Source organism: Tyto alba, unplaced genomic scaffold (assembly GCF_018691265.1).
Source record: "Tyto alba isolate M040663 unplaced genomic scaffold, T.alba_DEE_v4.0 Super-Scaffold_14, whole genome shotgun sequence".
Taxonomy (NCBI): Eukaryota; Metazoa; Chordata; class Aves; order Strigiformes; family Tytonidae; genus Tyto; species Tyto alba.
Genome location: NW_024881276.1, coordinates 55368537 through 55386526, shown reverse-complemented (window position 1 = coordinate 55386526; position 17990 = coordinate 55368537). Strand labels below are relative to the sequence as shown.

At 46.4% G+C, this 17990-nt stretch overlaps 1 protein-coding gene across 1 annotated transcript in view; it reads left to right on the top strand.

Moving 5' to 3' along the window:
* LOC104363821 (limbic system associated membrane protein) overlaps window positions 1-17990 on the top strand; it is a 1022402-nt gene that overhangs the window by 142418 nt on the left and 861994 nt on the right. The window lies entirely within an intron of this gene.

Here is a 17990-nt window from a genome sequence, read left to right as displayed (position 1 = left end):
GTTAATAACATTCTTTTTTTAAAAGAAAGCTGAAATTCTCTTGAAGCCTCACAGGAGCTGAACCTTTAAGCAAGTATCACAAATTGAATGACTTCTGACCAAATCATGCAGCTTAGGAATACTTTCAAAACAACAAAATTATACTTAAAGATTAACAGAAACTGAAAATTATACCCTTTTTAAATACCCTGGTGCAAATACCCTGGTGCTAAGTTTAAAAATGCTGACTCAGATGTTTGCACTCCTTGTGTATCAACAGCCTCTAGAGCATGAAAGCCTTTGAGTGAACCTTACAGGAGGTGGAAGATTGGTTTGACTTTTTTAATTCCTAGCACATTAATTTGGGAACTATAGCACTGAGACCATTGGAACTTTGCTGTTATTAAGAAGGAAACAAGTTGACTTTCGTAGTGCAGTCAAATTCCAAAAGTAAACAAAGACAGTAACTAGAAAAGAATTAACTGAGGTGTTCAACAGTCTTTCAGGAACAATTGGTTGAAGGAGTCATTGTCAATGTCAGAAGCAAGTACTTCATAGAATACTTTTGCAAAAGAAGGTGGCTTCAGCTTTCCTTTAAAAAGATGGTTCTGCAGTAAATTCTACTGTTTAGCATACATTTGTAAATCTACTATTGCTGCATTGACTCTAGTGGAGTTGATCCAGTTTTAAACTTTATAACTCCTCGAGTCACCTCCCAAGGTTCTAAATCAGATAGTTCCCCTTTAGAGAAAGGTTGATTATGGTTGTAGTAGAAGCACACCAACAATGATTCAAGGGTTGTTTAAAGTAGCCTCTGAGTTGTATTGATCTTAATGAATTGAAAATGTGTCCTCTCAGGGCAAGGACCGTGGGACTGAATCTGCTATATGTGGGCATCTCTGTGGACAGATTCGGTTAGCAAAATCTCTTGGTTTTGCTGCACAGCTCTGTCTTGAATAGATGGAGCTGTTAGGTCCATTTGTGTGTTCTCTATGCCTGCATTGGCAGGATTTCCTAAATACCTGTGGAGAGGCACAAAGTATTTGTCAAGTGCAGTGGCATAAAAGAGATGTCGTGGAAAATTATAGCACTGGCAGTTCAGCTCTGAGGAAGGCAGTAAGCCTTTATGGATTCTCTGGTACCTGTGAGTAACACACGTTGAATTTCTTCTCTAGGCTGCTAGGTGTCTTTAGGATGTGAAGAGAAATGGTACTAAAGGGAATATCTGGGTTCCCTGGGAAAAAAAATGCCACTGCCTGTGCAGAAGTTACTCAAAACTCACCAGTAATACAGCATTGTTGTGGTTCGTGCCAAAAGATGGTCCAGGGAGAAAGCGGTGCAAAATGTATGTGGGAAGGGGCAGTACAGTTGCAGGGGTACCAGTGGCAAAGAGACAGAGTAAGGTTAGAGGGGGGAGGTTAATCCCCTGTGTGGATTCATCCTTGTGAGTGAGTGCCCCTCCCATTTTTTAGCCAGCAAGGGATATCCTCATACTGTTTATTTGCTCCCTAAGATTTGCAAAGTCTGAGCTGGGTGAAGCACGTGCCCTTATTTACAGCCTAGGCTCTTGCATAGTAATGATGTAATCAGCTAAATCATAATGACAAAGTAGTTCATAGCAACTGAATGTGGCTTATCGCACGTGATACTTTCGTAGATGTATATGAGCTCAAGTCACATCCTTTCATTAAGGAGTCCAAAAGAAGTTTCTATCCCCAAGTAACTTCTCTCTGTTGATTTCTCCTTGGCTTAGCACAGCAAACACATGGTACAAAGCTCAGTAGAAACTGCTTGCTTTTATTTCTGTGTCAGAGACAGCTAGGATAGGTGAGTTCCCCAGTGTAGTTAAACTTCTTGGTTAAAAGGAATGCAGGGTTTAGCTCTCTATCCCTCCACCATCCACATCAGCTGCACAGCTGTGTGTTGCCCCTCGTGACATGAACTCCCAGTCTGGAGCTCATTTGACTCTAAGGTTAATTTTCTTTAGCCACTGGAAGGCTGATTTAAGTGTCAGCTCATTACGATGGCATTCTAATTAAAGCCTCGTGATAGCCTTTGACCCTGCAAAATGACTTGGGAGAGAAGCAGCAAATAGGGTGATAAGCTTAGATACTGGCATACAGGAGAAAATATATCCTGCCTGACGTTTGTGGGTGTCAACTTCAGCATTATCAGATTGTCCTCTGGGAAGGACTGGTTATTAGTATTTATCTCCCTAAGACAAATTCAGTGGCACTCATTTCTCTTGCTTCAAAGGGAGTTGCACCTTCTTCTTGCCAGGAATGGATTAGTCCTCTGCCTTCATTTTCAAGGTGTATTTTCTGTAGCTTCTATTTCAGAAGAGTTGATCGCTTCCCTCACTGAGTGGAAATTCAAGTCTTCACTGGGATGTAGGAATTTTTCCAGGCCTGTCTAGACACAAGAGTTGACTGTCTCTTTTTCTTAGGGTATAGAAATGGGAAGAAAAAAATTAAAGACTCAGGTAAAATAGGTATTTTTATCGTACATGTGTGTCTGCATCCACATCCTAGAATAATTTTTTCTTTTGTGTCCTATGTGACACAGCCTTTGAAAATAAGTGAGGTAGCCATCCTGGGTCTAAACATGTAAGACACCAGCATTATCCAAAGCAGATCCTCTCAGCAAAGCTCTTAGGAAAGTGCATAAACACAGCAAATCCTAGCTAAGAGTACTGTCTGACAAATCACTTTTGCCAGTTCTTGCGCACTTTGAATCATTCCGTTCCCTTCACACCTTATCAGGGGCTCCTAGCTTTTCCATCTCCCCAATACTTTCCCTCTCCTGTCCTATAATAGCTTTTATTTGCATTTTTCCCACACCCGCCTAGGACAGGGAAGTACTAGGCTTGTGATGTCAGAGTGAAGAAACCCCAGTATTTTATTATTGACGGTAAAGAAGCCTGGAGGGCACAACCCTCTGGAAAGCAGTGGCAATCAAATGGTATCGCTTTCCTGCACTGACCATGCCTGTAACATCTGAGGATGGCCCTGGGTACACTCAGTCTATGGTTGGAACCCTGGAAGACTGATGCATGAAATCTCATGTTTTTTTGTTGAGCAGGTGAGTTTGTTGTCCCTGGAAAAGGCAGGGAAACAAAACAGAGAGCAGAGGTTTGTGCAAGGCATCATAGCAAGTCATTGGCAGAATGTACTAGAACTTAACTATCTGCAGTTGTACTTCAGACCTGACCCAAGGGTCACTGAAATCATTTAACCTTTGCTAAGAGTTAGATCTGGTTGATATTGTTGTGTGCAGGCAAAGTTGTTATCCTCAGAAAATACCAGTTAATTGAAACGGAAACCTTGGGTGGAATTGTCCTCATTTCAACAAGGCTTTGCCAGGTTTAAGTGCTTAGACAAGCCAGAGAGGTCACACAGGAGTAGGCAGGAGCCTGTGAGCCAAGTTACTCATCTGGGACCGGAGGCATGGGGAAGGAGCCCTATAGGGAAGTTGTCCTTGGGAATCAAATAGAGCAGAGGCTTGAAAACAAAGGGCTGATGTTCCAGAGAAGTGACTTGAATCAAGGGTGATGTCTTGCTTTTTCATTTGGAGAAGAATGGGGAGCAGGGAAGGTGATTATCCCAATGTGGACTTAGCTCAGTCTGGATGTGGAAGGGGAATGATTTCTTAACAGGTGATGCAGGATGGAAGGGTAGTTTTCTGCCTACCCCTTCTGAGGACAAGCATTCAGGTTGTCTATACCCGGTCTCCAAGAAGCCATATAGGGCAGGACTGATTCTCAGAGGGAACAGATGAGAAGCTAACTTCTTGGAATAATGAGGTACTTGAGTAGTGTTCCCAGCTAGCATGTAATCTTATAATTATTGGCTTTTGTGTGTGTGTACTATCCTGTCTTTCTTCTCCTCCTCTATCTGCATGCAGGCATGCTCTCATTCCTATCTCCATCATCTTTAACTAAATTAGAGTAAAATACTTCATTACAGAGACTTTCAGCCAGGAGTATGGACCCCAGGGAGTTTATTTTCATACAAATGTATTATGCGCAAGGTTGATCTGATCACAGACAATTTGAACTATCTTTGCACCCCCAGGAAAATTCCTTTCATAAATGTAAATGATGTGACACTGCAAAGAACAGAAAACAAGACAGAAAGAGAGAAGAGAAGAAAGAAAGAGTCTGTGTGCTGATGGAAAGGAGATTATGGGCAGCTGCAGAGATGCTGGGTCCCGAGCGCAGAACGTGAGCTGTCAGGGCTCTTTTGCCTGCCCTCTTCCTCCTCCCGGGGCATAGCCTTCCCATTGAACGGCAAGCTGTTGTAAGGTGCTGGAGGGGGAAGAATGATGTATTAAGTATGTTTGAAAATATAATAACTGTTTCTATGGCAACAAGAAAATGCCCTCCATGGCTTATGTTTGTGTTTCGAGGAAGGAGACATGAAGTGAAGGTTTGTAAACAGAAGGCAGTGGGAAGAGATGCAAGCAGGGGGGCTTTTTGGCACCCTGCCCATGATACTGACCTGCCTGGCTGGGGCACATGTGGCTTCTTCGGGTGTCTTGGGCTTTCTTCAGCCTTGTTTCAGCAGTCAGTTGCAACTTCGCTTTTGGACTTTTTGTGGGACATGAGAGAAGGCAAGAGAGCAAAAAGCATATCTTTTTCCAGGATCTTCATTACCGAGCTGCTCGAAAGTTGGCACCTGCAGGACTGAGTAATGTGTCGTTTCGTGAGGGGGTGTGGGAGTGAGCTCAGCATGCTTCTCCTGGGGATTCCCCTATCCCACACCATCAGAGGGAGCTCGGTCCTGACCCTGCAGGGATCTCCCTGGTAGTAGTAGTAAGTGTGCAGGGTGAGTTAATCCCCACTTTCATAGAATATTAATCCTCCACTCACAGAAATTCACTGGGCAGAAAGATGCAATGTAACTGAAACCACTTCGGCTTCCCCTCTCCCGCACTGCACAGAGAAACCCATCTATTATTAAAAACCCTATTAGTCGTGATAAGATTGTACCACTCCCTCTCACTGTGGCTGCTGAGCGTTATCTAATTGGTTTTTATTACTACGCCATCCCTGGGAGCATGTGGAGCTCAAATGCACATTTGCCAAGACATTTGTGTTCCCTCATCCTTGTTGGGGATGCTTTTAAACTGTTTAAGGTTTTGTCAGGAGGATTAAGAAAAGAGGATGAGACAGAAGGAAACGAAGGGAGACGGTTCCCAGGCTGGAGAGGATGTGGAGGGTGGAGGCATCAAGAGTCAGGACCAAGGGGGTTCAGTTTGGCTGGTCCCTCCAGCAGACAGCTCCTCCAGTTGTCTCGTTGCCAAAGAGAGACACTCTCACTGGGCTCCTAAGCCACTTGAGGTACTCACTTAGCTAGTCCAGCTTCACAGACAGATCAGAGTCCTCTCACCCAGGAAAACAGTAAGAAGTAGAGTTTAATGATAGGGCAGGACAGACTGTGCCATCAGATGCAGGGCATGGCTGGATAAGTATGCTGACCAGAAACCTGGTGACATGTGACATGTGACTGGTCCCTTATGTCCCCATATCTCTTTATTTTACCATGCTTTTTTCTCCACCTTAGTCCCTCCCTTTCTCTTCCTTTGGTCTGTCCCCAAAACATCCCATAAATCCTGTACAATCCCCAAATGTTCTTCCTCCACATCCCATAACGTGTCCCATACTCCCTAGGCAGTAACCTAGGGATTAACAGCCCAGTCCTGTGCCACCCTCATCTCCAGCAGTGGTGGTCTCTCTTGCCGCCCCATTGCCCTGTGCTCTGCTGCTACCAGCATTTGCCCAGCTCCATCTGGATGTACAAGGCTTGCACGGAGAGATGCGCTGGCTCTGTGAATAATGATACTTGGGTAACGGGATGCCACACAGATTCAAAGGTGTTTCGGTGCTGGGAGCTGTCACGAGGCAGCTGGTGATATTTCCAAGTCTTCCCAAGCAGTGTAGGTGTCTCTTTTTGAAATGAGTAGATGTTAAGGAACTGAGCCTGGTGAGGTGTTTTTGGGAAAGAAAAAGAATAAAATCTTTCTGCCCCTTTAATCTCTTAAGTACTTTTACACATTTTGGGCCCACAGTCCTTAGCAATTGGTAAAGATAAGACTTCTTGTGAAGTGTGATGTGACTGCCTTTTGCATGTGAGCTGCCTAACTGGGAAAGCATATCAGTTGGACACGTATGCTCTGCGTGGCCATTAAACAAGCTATAAAGCTTCATCGCCACTTGCTTGATTCAGGCTGGGGTGTTCTGTTTTTTGTGGTCACTGATCAAGTGAAATTGTTTGCTATGGATGCGTTGGTGTGTTTGTTCATTCATTTCACAGGCATTGCTGCTACAGACCAAGCAGAGGCAATTTAGCTATGGCTTCCAGTTGTTCAAGCAGGGCAGCTTAACTCTGTTTTGGTCGTTTTACAGTGCCTGGGAACAGACACTCACATACTAGTGAGAGCAAAAGAGTGTTTTTCAGGGCTTAACACCCAGCAAGGTGCTCTGGGGCTCCCTACACAGCGAAAAGGCTCTGTCTTACCTGCTTTGTGCGGGCTCGTGGGGCACACTCGCACCAGGAGCTCTGGCAGGTTTCCTCTGTCCCTTTATTCCCCTCCTCTCCCCACCCAACACTCTCCTACTAGGTTTCCCCCTTTCCTGTCTGGAAGGGACTATCTCAGCCTGCTCCACTCTGCCTGTCAGCGTTTCACTTCAGCGCACAGAGGATGTTATTCTTCCAGTGGTGCCTGTTGTGCTAATGGGATCCGTTTAAAGCAAACTCCACTGTAATTTCATTTTCCTTAGGGAGAGGCGGGGGGGAAAGTACTTTCTCCTCGGAGCTACATCCCTGCTACTCACTTTATGTCTCTCTCGCCGAGTCTGCAGCACGCTAATTTCTCTCCCAGATCACCGGAAAGTGCCGGGGGGTGGGGGGGGAGTCCCTGGAGGAGCCCTTTCGGATGCACTGCTGCTCTGTACCACCCACCGCCGGCTAAGCCCCGTCTCCTCTCCCTGGGGTGACCTCAGCCCCGAGTTTCTCCCTGGCATCCACTCTTTGGTCTGTGGCAGCTGGACCGTGCAGCCTACAGCGGGCTGCACCTTGCATTCAACTGGAAACCACCCAGTGCAGAAGTTTGTGGCCCATTTCTTTAATTCAAGCCTGTTGCCCATCACCGTCACACCAAAACGCTGTTGTTTGGCTTGGCTTTTGTAGTTCCTGGCCCCCTAATCACTTGGGAGCCTCCCACACCAGTAAGGGGCCCGCTCCCCACACGGTGCCGTTGCAGCTGTAGTGACTGAGACGGAGGGTAGCTCTCAGGGCAGAAAAGAAAGGGAGCTGCTGGAAGGGCTTTTTCCCAAGGGTCCCATAGCCCTGTAATTCAGTTCCCTCTCAGTCTGAAAGTCCTCCATGTGTCGACCTTCAGGGTATGCAGAGAAACTTGTCTGCTCGCTGGGGCATCCAGGGCTGGCTGAGATGGATGGGTGGCCAGGGGCTGGCTGAGATGGATGGGCAGCCAGGGGAGGGAGTTGTTTTTCTGTCTAAACAGTTGATGTTTTTCTGTTGTGTGGGTTGGGATATGTTGCTGGATTTGCTTTTGGTTTGCTGTATTGTTGTTTGTTGAATGGCTTGGGGGTTTGTATGTAACACTGAAATGGTTGGGGCCTGTGAGGGGTGCTTTTTTCCATGGCTTTTAAAGAGAAATCAAAATAGATAAGATATTTTTCTCGTAATTACATATCACACCTAAATCAGATGCTTTAGACCTCAGTCTCCTCCTATTCCCCCACTTCCTACCACTTTCCCCCTCCTACACACATACAAAGTTCAGCTGTTTGGGAATGCAGCTGAGAATTTCCTACTGTCTAGTAAGCATGAACTAAACCTCTTTTCCTCCCTCTTTTAAAAAAAAACAACCCACAGCATGAAGCATATTCGTAGTTCTTGCATCTGTTCTGTAGCTGGCACTCCTCTCTAGCTAACGTGTAAGTTATTTCTGAATTACCCTAAACAGGCAGTTCCCCCGCTCAGAGGTCAAGGTCAGTGCAATGATCACCAAGTCCCTTTGTTGGCAGTTCCCCGTGGGGAGTGATATTAGCCTGCATGCCTCTCCTGCTCCCACTCCCTATAGCCTGTTATTAAACAAGGACAAGTGGGTAGCTTGTCTGTGTCTGTGTGTGAGAGCGCGACTCTGTCACCTGATGCATACAGATGGCTTATTAACCAATTAATTCATAGGACTAAATTGGTTAAATCAAACTAAATGACACCCAATTGCTGTACAAGGGTAGAAATGGATTGGAATAAGTGTTTCTTAAATGCCAGCCTCGTTGAGCAAAGGAATGAGTAGTGGAGGGAGGAGGGAGGGCTCATGGAAGAGTGGGGAAGACAGCAGGCACTGGCAGGCAGCAAGAGCAGAGCCGTCCAGGGCATCACATCCTAGGGAAGGAAGTGGCTCATGAGCCCGTGGCAGTTTGTGCTGCCAAGAAATCGGATCGCTCTTTTTGCTGATGACACTTGAGGGCTGAGAATGCCTCTGGAGAAGGAGTCCCAGCCACTGCCTCACTCTGTGTCCTGGGCAAGAGGAGGCAGCTTCTTGAGTCCCAGGCTTTGGTTGGAGCATGAATTTGAACTATTATTATTTGGTTGGAGCATGAACCATTGTTGTTCATCTGTCTCAGGAGCGAGGGTTTAATTTTTCAGAAGTGCAGTCTTCCTCCTTCTCTGTCTGAAGTTCCTGGGAGAAGCTGATGTTCATCATCCCAGAAACTGTGGTTCTTTGTCCTTTCTGTAGCCAGGCCCCAAGGACTGGGCAGAAAAGCTACACACAGTGCTGCTGCCTACCTCACCTTCAGTAGTATCATCAGTTGCTTAGAGATATTTCTCTCTGTTTTCCCTTGGTGGCATTACCTATTTGGGGGGTGGGGGTGGGTTGACCTTGGCTGGCAGCTGCATGCCCACCAATGTGCTCTATTACTCCTCCTCAGCAGGACAGAGGAAGATCACTTAGCAATTACCGTTACAGGCAAAGCAGACTAGACTTAGGAAAATTAATTTAATTTATTGCCAATTAATAACAGAGTAGGATAGTGAGAAATAATAACAAAACTAAGAACACATTCCCCCACCCCTCCCTTCTTCCCAGGCTCAACTTCACTCCCAACTCTTCTACCTTCCCCCAGAGCAGCACAGGGTGACAGGGAATGAGGGTTGCAGTCAGTCCATAACACTTTGTCTCTGCCACTCCTTCTTCCTCATCCTCTTCCCTGCTGCAGCGTGGGGTCCCTTCCACAGGACACTGCCCTTCAGGAACCTCTTCAATGTGCGTCCTTCCCATGGGGTACAGTCCTTCAGGAATGGGCTGCTCTAGGATGCATCCCCCACAGGCTGCAGCTTCTGCCAGAAAACTTGCTCCTGTGTGGACTCCACTCTGTGGCCGTAGCTCCTGCCAGGAGCCTGCTCCAGCCGTGGGCTTTCCAACAGCTGCAGCTTCCTTCAGGGCACATCCACCTGTTGCACTGTGGGGTCCTCCGTGGGCTGCAGGGGAATCTGCTTGGGCGCCTGGAGTATGTCCTCCCCTCCTTCTTCACTGATCTTGGTGTCTGCAGCTCTCTTTTCCTCCCATTTTCTCCTTTCTCACAGCTGCTGCACAGTGGGGTTTTTACTCTTCCTTAAATACTTTAGCGCAGAGGTGCTACCAACATCAGTGATGGGCTCAGCTCTGGCCAGTGGCAGGTCTGTCTTGAAGCTGCTTGAACCTGGCTGTGTTTGACATTGGAGTAGCTCCTCACAGAAACCACCTCTGCAGCCCCCATTTCCCCCCAACCTTGCCATGTAAACCCAAGACTGTGTTACAGGAGAATACCCCTTTTCATTTTTCCGCACCAAATGCTGACCTTTTGCTCTGTGTTGTGATGTAGATGGTGGACTTGATAGGATTGACTGGATGACTGGGAGTGGAAGGTATTTCCCCTGATCCCAGTTCAATTTAACAACTACCAGGATATGTAAGAGTCATAACCTGATTTGGAGTAGTAGAGGGACTACAAAAGAAAGAATACAGAAGGCAGAGTTGTGCATCAGGAACTACTCCGATGGCATTTTATCTTATGGTTTGAATGTTTTGCCTGCCTCAAGGCTAGACCTCATATCACCATATCAAAGCTTCGGTTGCTTGTACCACTGTTTTACCTGAGCTGATAATCTGAGGGAGTTCTCCTAGCTGCTTCCCTTGGCAGGAGCTTCCTTTTGCTAGTCCTGACTACAGGGGAAGGTCTGTGGTCCCCCTTAAGGTGTAGAAGGGAGCTGGTCCCTGTGGGAATACAGGAGATGCTGAGGTGTAAGTCCTTCCAAGAGGCAGAGGCATCTAGCATAGCTTGTGAACAGCTTACAGCAGTTTCCTGCTAACAGCATCTTTGTTCAGCATGGCCCGGGGTGGACTCTTCTGTGGATTTTCCACCTTGTGGTCCCTTGGTCAATGCTGTCTGCCCCAGGCAGCACTGGAAAACTGTACCCACGCACCCGAGGACACAAAGCGCAGTGCCACGGCCCTGACTCAACCTCAAGGGAAAAGCAGGGGCCACTGCCCGTGAAGGTGCTGGGGCAAGGTTTGCTTCTGGGACTGGGTGGGACCCCTGCTTCCTTCGTGGTGGGTAGGTGCCCGAGGTTAGCTCTGGGTTGGTGCCATTTGGGGGAGCAGTTGGACTTGCTCTGTGTGGGGTAGGGGCAGTCTTTCTATGGTGGAGGACACACTTGCTGCATAAAAAGGCAGCTCTGACAGTGTTTGTAGCAGAAGAAAGGGATGAACCCTTTTGTGTGGAGCAGGAGTGGATGGTATGTTTTGGTGGTTATCCCCAGGGTCAACCGAAAAGACTGACGAAGCTGAGAAAAGAATGACAGCATGCCTTAGCAAACCCTGTAAGATCACGCGCACTCACAGCACACACCTGACTCCGATACACAGTGAGAAACAAAACCTCACAGCCCAGAACGCATGCACGCACGTGCGTGCACGCAGAGTGCATGCACACAGAGCACATGCCAAAAGCATGTGCACAGGTCTGGCACCTCCGTTTGTACAACATTAACAAATTATACATAGACATAGCCTGAAACATATGCGTACATGGAGTACAGCCCATTAAAAAGGAAACCTGTGCATATGCAAAACTGCCAATAACACATTCACCAGCACCCTAATACTAGCTGTGGATAACCACCAAACAGACACATGCCTGACTATTATGTCAGTGTTAAAATTGCTCTTCTTCAGTTGCTGCAGCAAGATAAAGTCTCCAAAGCCCGTCATGCTGCGGCATCTTTTTCAAGGCTGCAGTATACAGAGTGTGTATAAAATATTGAATCATTTAGGGACTTTTCATCTTTACTTTTTTTTTTTTTTTTTAGGAAAGAAAAATAGGATTTACACTTTGTCCAGTGGCAGAGCAAATGTTTTATGTGCTGGAGCCGTGACCACTGCTCTAGAGCATTTGATGCATATATTTTGTGGCCTTTTTTTCCCTTTTTTTTTGTTCTTATTATCATACTCCTGAAAAGGGTCAAATCAACCATTTGGAAGGGTAATTTTTTATTCTTAGAGCAGAGCATACTCCAAGAGCTGTAAAACAAACTTTGCCACCCTCTCATAAACATTTGTCCTAGAAAGATCCCTCACTTTCCCTTGGCCCTAATAACCTTTGGTGTCCCTGTGGAAGCAGGCTGAGGAAGGGAAGGCTTTGACTAATAGCAGAGGTGAAGTAGAAGGTAGTGTGTAGTTCCTGCCTGGTGGAAATGGACTGAGACCAAATTTAGTGATGCACCCACAGACAAGCTGGACCTCGGAAGTCTTCTGCATTGGATTGCACTTCAACCCTCTACCCCACGTACCTGTTTTCTGGAGGGTTCTAATCATGCACACTGGTTAATTGGCAATATATATTGCTTCATAGGCTGTGTGTTGTGCTGGCCTGCTTTAGCAGGTAGCAACTTTTTTGTAGTGTCCATTTTAGGGGAGGGGTATGGCCTGTGGCTAACAGCAGGTTGTTGGCTCAAGCTCTGCACTGTGCCGTGGTCAGGCTGCACACAGATCACATCCCCCTCCCATGCCTTGGTTTTCTCATCCCTTCTGGAGCAATAACAGTGCTGATTCATCTCGGAAGGAGCTAAAAAGGCTCATTCATTAGTATTAGAAAGTGCATTGAGGTCTCTGATAGACAGATAAGCCACTGCTATAGTCTGAGCTGTTTTCCCCTCTCCACCCCATTTATAATGACCTGGACTGTCTCAAAGTCTGAAGTAGAAGTAGTCTGATCTCAGCTCAGTTTTTGTTTTTACCTTTTATTAGCATAGCTCTGACAGTTCAGAGTCCTTGCATGGGCACAGAGAACATATTCTTTTATCATTTCTGTGGTCCAGAACAGAATGCTCTAGACACAAAGCAGCAGCCCATGGTAATAAGAGAAGACAAAAATTTAATTAAGAAGAAAGAAGAAAGAGAAGAATTCTCTTTTATTGCAAAAATAGAAGGGCTGAGGAGCCTGTTGATGTTTGTCAGTGTAGTTAGGTAGGTCTGTTATTGCTGGTCTGAGAGAAACCTCAAAAGATTTTTAAGTTCATATAAGCAACTGAAAGTTTTTACAATTCTGTGAATCATAAGATAATCCTAGGGTCTTTGACCTGTGCTGCTTCTATCACATTCAGAGATGTAGCTTAGATGCCCGTACAACCACTTTCCCTCAAGCCATTCTCCATTTGCACCAGTGAGTCTAAGTTGTCAGTACCCACCTGTGAAGAAATGAGAGTCAGGTCTAGAGATGGCTTTGCCCATAGGATGTGTAGTGTAGATCCTCTTGGATCTCTCTGCCTGCAGGTGGAGTGGCACTGGGAGAATCAACAAGGGTACAAGCAAGTGTGAGGTAATCTAGTATGTGAAATTCTGTGGACATCTTGATAATCTCCTTTCTTCCCCCATTCCAAGGAGGGGAAAATCTATTGGAGAAGCAATGCCAGGATTCAGCTCTAGGGGGAAGTACAGTTCCTTCAACTTCCCTACATTCCCTGGGAAGCTCAGAAAGAAGGAAGGAGTTGGAAAACCAGAGGATTGAAACACAGAGGAAACCAAGGTCCAGTGGGTTCTGAGACCAGTCACCTCCTGTTGACCTCTTCTGAATGCTCAGCACTCCCACAAGTGAGTCCCCTGAGATGACAAGGAGTGTTGAAAATGCCTCGGCAAGATCAGATCTCCTGGGCCAGGAGTGTCCTTTAATTCTTAAATGTTGTGGTGCAAGAAGATGTAAAATATTCCTCCTACTGGCTTTTCTGTCCTTGTCTTTAAAAGATGTAGCAGTACTCAGGTGTATAATGTCCAGTCAATGAGAGGTACATTCAGAGTGAATGTATGTCCAAATGTTCAGCCCCTTACTTTGAGTATTTATTTAGTTGTTTTTTCTTGTCTCTTTTCTATGACCTTTAGCAAACTAGGTGTTTTGGCATTAAACACAAATGTTTCAGTAAAATGGTGGGGGGTGAACAGAGCCATCTTTTTATGCTAACCAGCCTATTTTGGTCTGAAAATGTCTTTCAGCAGGATTTCACATCTGTGAAGCAAGAGTTTTAAGAGAAAAAAAAGATTTAAGTACGTATCATTTTTTGATTGAGTCAAAGATAAAGAAATTTTGACTTTCCATTTTATTGGAAATTGCTTACTAGTGCCGTCTTGCTTTGTGATAGCTTTGGAGTACATTGTATTTTCTCAAAGCACTGGATGACTCCAGGGACAGATACAAAATTTCAGTAGCAAGTAAGAGCAGAGAGACCGCTGTGCATCTGAGATGCAGGAGGCCTAGATGCTGCTCTCTGCAGTGCCACACACTCCCTCTGCGACCTTGTGGAAGGTGCATGTCATTTCTGCGGTTGGATTTCCCCATTTGTGAGCTGGAGAGGGTACAACTAATGTATTAGTGAAGTTGCAAGGATAAACCCAGTCAAATCTGTGAAATCCTGCAGTGAAATGGTCATTGGGGCTGTAGGCAGGGGTGAGCTGAAGTTCTGAGAAAGTGCTGTGACAAATTAATTTTGTCTTCTAGAGGCTCAGTGATCTGTATTTATATTTTCAGTCTTCTGTATAGCAAATCAGAGGTTTGTAGCCCCAGCTGAGTCCGGGAACACCATCAGCCTCCCTGTACTCCTGGGAAACTGAGTCATGGAAGGGCTGTGTGGGGTGGCAAGGTCTGGGGGGAGACACTGAGATGAAACATGAGAAACAAACGGCTCCCGCCTTGCTATCAGATGGCTACAGCGTGCTGGTAATAGCTGTTTTTGAGCTTCTCTCAGCAGCGTGCCAGTGGGGTGAGTATCCGTGTAACAAACCCGGCTGTGCGTTGCAGTAGTGGCACTTTTGTTAGGGCTTGGAGTGTTAAAGTACCTCTTCTGCAGGAGGTGGGGATAACTGCAGTTTTGGGAGGGGGCCCTGGTGTGCTGGCCCCGCACAAGTCGCTGAGCTTCCCAGTGTGGATTTTTAACTTGGGCTCACCGGCAGCATCGTTTCCACTAGAGAGGTTTTAAACACTGTTTGTCTTGGGCAACACCAGATAGTGTTTAATGAAGAGTGAAGGAAGCAGGGTGTTTTGTATTGTGCTTCTGGGGGGAAAAAATATCCCTATAGGAGTGCTGAGTAGCAGCAGTAGCAGAGATGGGCACCAAGCTAGCAGTCCCAGTAAGCTAGCAGTCCCAGTGTGCAGCTTTTGACTCTGTGTGGGATGAAGGAGGGTAAGTAACAGCATCCCATCCATTGCTGCAGTGTGAAGACTGTGCAGGGAAGGAGAAGGGGGGCTCACAGCTCCCCATTGCACGGCTACAACCAGCAGGAGAGATGTAGTAACCAGCCGTGCTATGAATACAGAATCAGAAAGTATATAGGGGCTGTTTCAAACACAGCTGAGGTTTTTTTTTTTTTTTTTTGCAGTCTGCACTTCTTCCTAAGGCCACAGTACTACCCCTTCAGGGTCCTTCATCCCAACCTGCCCGTCTCCCACTTCCCGGCAGAGCAGACACTGGAGCACAGTGAGGCAGCTGGCAGGCGCTCTGCCTTCCTCCTTTCCCTCCTCCTCTCCCTGCCAGTTTTGTCCTTCCTTGCACTCTGCTGATGAGTTCTTTGGGGTCTTTCTTTTCACTTAGTGTGCGTACCTGGCACAGCACAGCAAGGACCTGCCCCCTGTTAGGATCTGAGTGGATAATGACAGTTTCTTCCTCTATTTCTGCTGACTCTGCAGGCCGCAGTGGCATTTCATCAGCTGCATAGAGGTACCACTGCCCATAGCTAGCATTGTCACCTGGAGTCCTCACCTGGAGTTGCTGTTGCTGGTTTGATCTGGATTTTTTTGTTTGTTTGTTTGTGCCGATAATGGAAATGTCTTAGTACCTGCCAATTATGGAAGAAAAAAAAAAAAAAAAAAAAAAAGAGGCAGCAGTAATGCAGTAATCTCCTCTATCTTTATCTTTTTCTATCTCTCTCCATTTTTTCTTCTCTCCACTGGGACAGAAGTAAATAAAATGCTTGATAAAATTTAGGCTTTATGTGTGTGAGATACTTATTGTGGTGAGCTGGGTTGAAGAAATGAGATTTGCATAGATATGGATGGATAAAAAGGAGACTGGGAGAAGAATGCTTGAATACTGAATAATTGAAAATGTATGGAGCCGAACGTACGCCTGGGAAAACTCTCTGGACTTCAGCAGAGTTGTATTCACTTGCACCAATTCTGTGCTTAGCCCCTTGTTTTGTTTTTTAAACCGTATTACTTATTTTGTCTAACTCCCCAAATGTCTCATTTGAGGATGTTCTTTCTCATTAGGGTATGAGAGGAGAGAATTAGTGTTCACTGTCCTATAGGTACTTCCCCACTGCAGAGATCCTGTGGTGCTTAGCAGGGTGATGGCAGGGCAATACTCTCCTAGAAATTTTGAACAAGGAAAACATCCATTGCCTGTAACACTTAGAATTTGAGGAAGCCCTGAGAAGCAGCCATGGTATCATGAAATCGCCCAGGCCGCAGACAAATGGTAGGAAATCCCTGGGGTCTGCAATCCCTGGGGTCTGCAGCTTCAGTCATCCTTATCTCTGGAGGGACTGAGCCACAGGCCTGGATCAAAGATTCAAGCTGGACCAGGTAGTTTCCTCTTCACACCAGTGCCTGAGTTTTTGAATCGTACCTGGGACCGTCATGACAGACTTTGCTAGAAGCTGAAAAGATCTTGAGAAGACTTTTTCTTCACGGCATTTCACTTCTCCCAGTTGCACCTGGTACTGCGTGTGCCAGGAGGTCTGGACATGGAGGTTTGGATTGGAGCTGATACTTATTTGATTCAGAAACCCGGCTCATGATGGTTGGTAGCAGGTACATCAGAGAAAAAGGAACAAGGTGGCATATTTGAGTAATCCAACCCCATGCTAAGTCTCATCCATAGCCATGAGAGTGACGAGCTAGCTTACTTTCTGAAGCTTTAATGTGTCTTGAAAAATATCACTGTCATTCTCTGTCATATTTCTGGATGTTGCGATGTGTCTCCTTCCTGCCCCTTCTGGAATGCTGTGAGAGAGTTCCTTTCAATTATTTCCTTTAGTTTCCAGTCCCACAGTCTGATAATATAACTTGTGGAGGGGGAAAAAATGCAGAAGAAAAGTAGTCCAGCACCTTTGAATTAAACTTTTCATTTGTCTGACTGCCTTCTTAGTCCTTGTTTCCCAAGCTTGGAGAAAACCTTTAAGCTGATGAAGAAAGGTAGCTACCTACTTTTCATGTGTATAGATGCTTTGGAGGGTCAGAGGAAAGCATATCTGTGATCTCTCCAGGGCAACCTGAAGTCTGAGAACTGAACACATGGGGGCTTTTCTTCCACCTGACTGTTGACGCTTTGTGGCCACACCTTTGGTGCCCATACCCAAACAGAAAGTAGGTTTGTTCTGGATCAGCCCATATCTGGGCTGACCTGTTTGCAGTCTTTCCATGTGACAAATGGGCTAATCAACTTACAGGGCAGAAAGAAAAGGAAAAAAAAAAAAAAAAGGAGGAGGGGGGAATGGAAAGAGGGGCACTGGATCAATTGACAAATTGAAATGTTGTTTCCCAGCCTGCAGCTGGACTCTGCTGTGTCTCCTCTCTCTCCCTCTCCCTCTTTTTTTTTTTTCTTAGCTTTTTGTTTTTTGATTTGGTTATAAAAGCCAGGACGTAATTGAAACTGGCAGTGGAATCAAACAGCATGACCTTGCCAGGTTTCTTCCAGTCCTGCCACACCATTCGCGTCAGCTGAGGGAAATAGAAGAGATCGGAGGGGGGAGCAAGGGAGGGCACCGGCACAGGGAGTCCCCTGACAACTCCGCTGCTTGTGTGCCTGTCTTTGAAGGGCTTCTCTTCTGTGTGTTTCTTATTTATTTATTTTTTGTCCAAGGCAGCCAAAGTGCTTTGGAGACCTGGGAGAGTGACAGCAGAGAGCACTGGCAGCTTTTTCTTAGAACTCGGCATTTAAGTCTGCTGTAGAAACTGAGCAATGCAGTCTGCTAGCTCATGAGAGTGGTGCCAGCTTGAAGGACCTGGGAAAACAAGGGCCTTGATGCCTTGACCTTCTTGGCCTGGCTGGAGGAGCAGCTGGAAGGGAGCAGTCTCTTATTTCCAGCCTCAAGATGCATAGCTCTGCCCTTGCTCCCTGCCTCTGCTTTGTAGCAGCACCTATTCCAGATGACTGAGCCAGGAAAACTCATTTCATTTGTGAACCGGGCATTTGCTGGAGCTCAGATGTCCTCAGAAGAGAATTTGGTGCATTGGTTGTTTGTGGCATGTCTGCACGAAAACAGGTCTGGTGCCTAGCAGGGCTGGTTGCCTCAGCATACCCCTGGCCAGGTCCTCGATGAGCCTTTCAGGAGTGGCCTGTGTGCGTGCCTTTCCCCGCTGGCCCTTTGCTTTGGCAAGAAGTCTGGCAGGCAGGGAGGTGTGGTGCGTTTCCAGGGGTCTTCAGATTCTGGAGGGAAAGAGGCACAAGGTT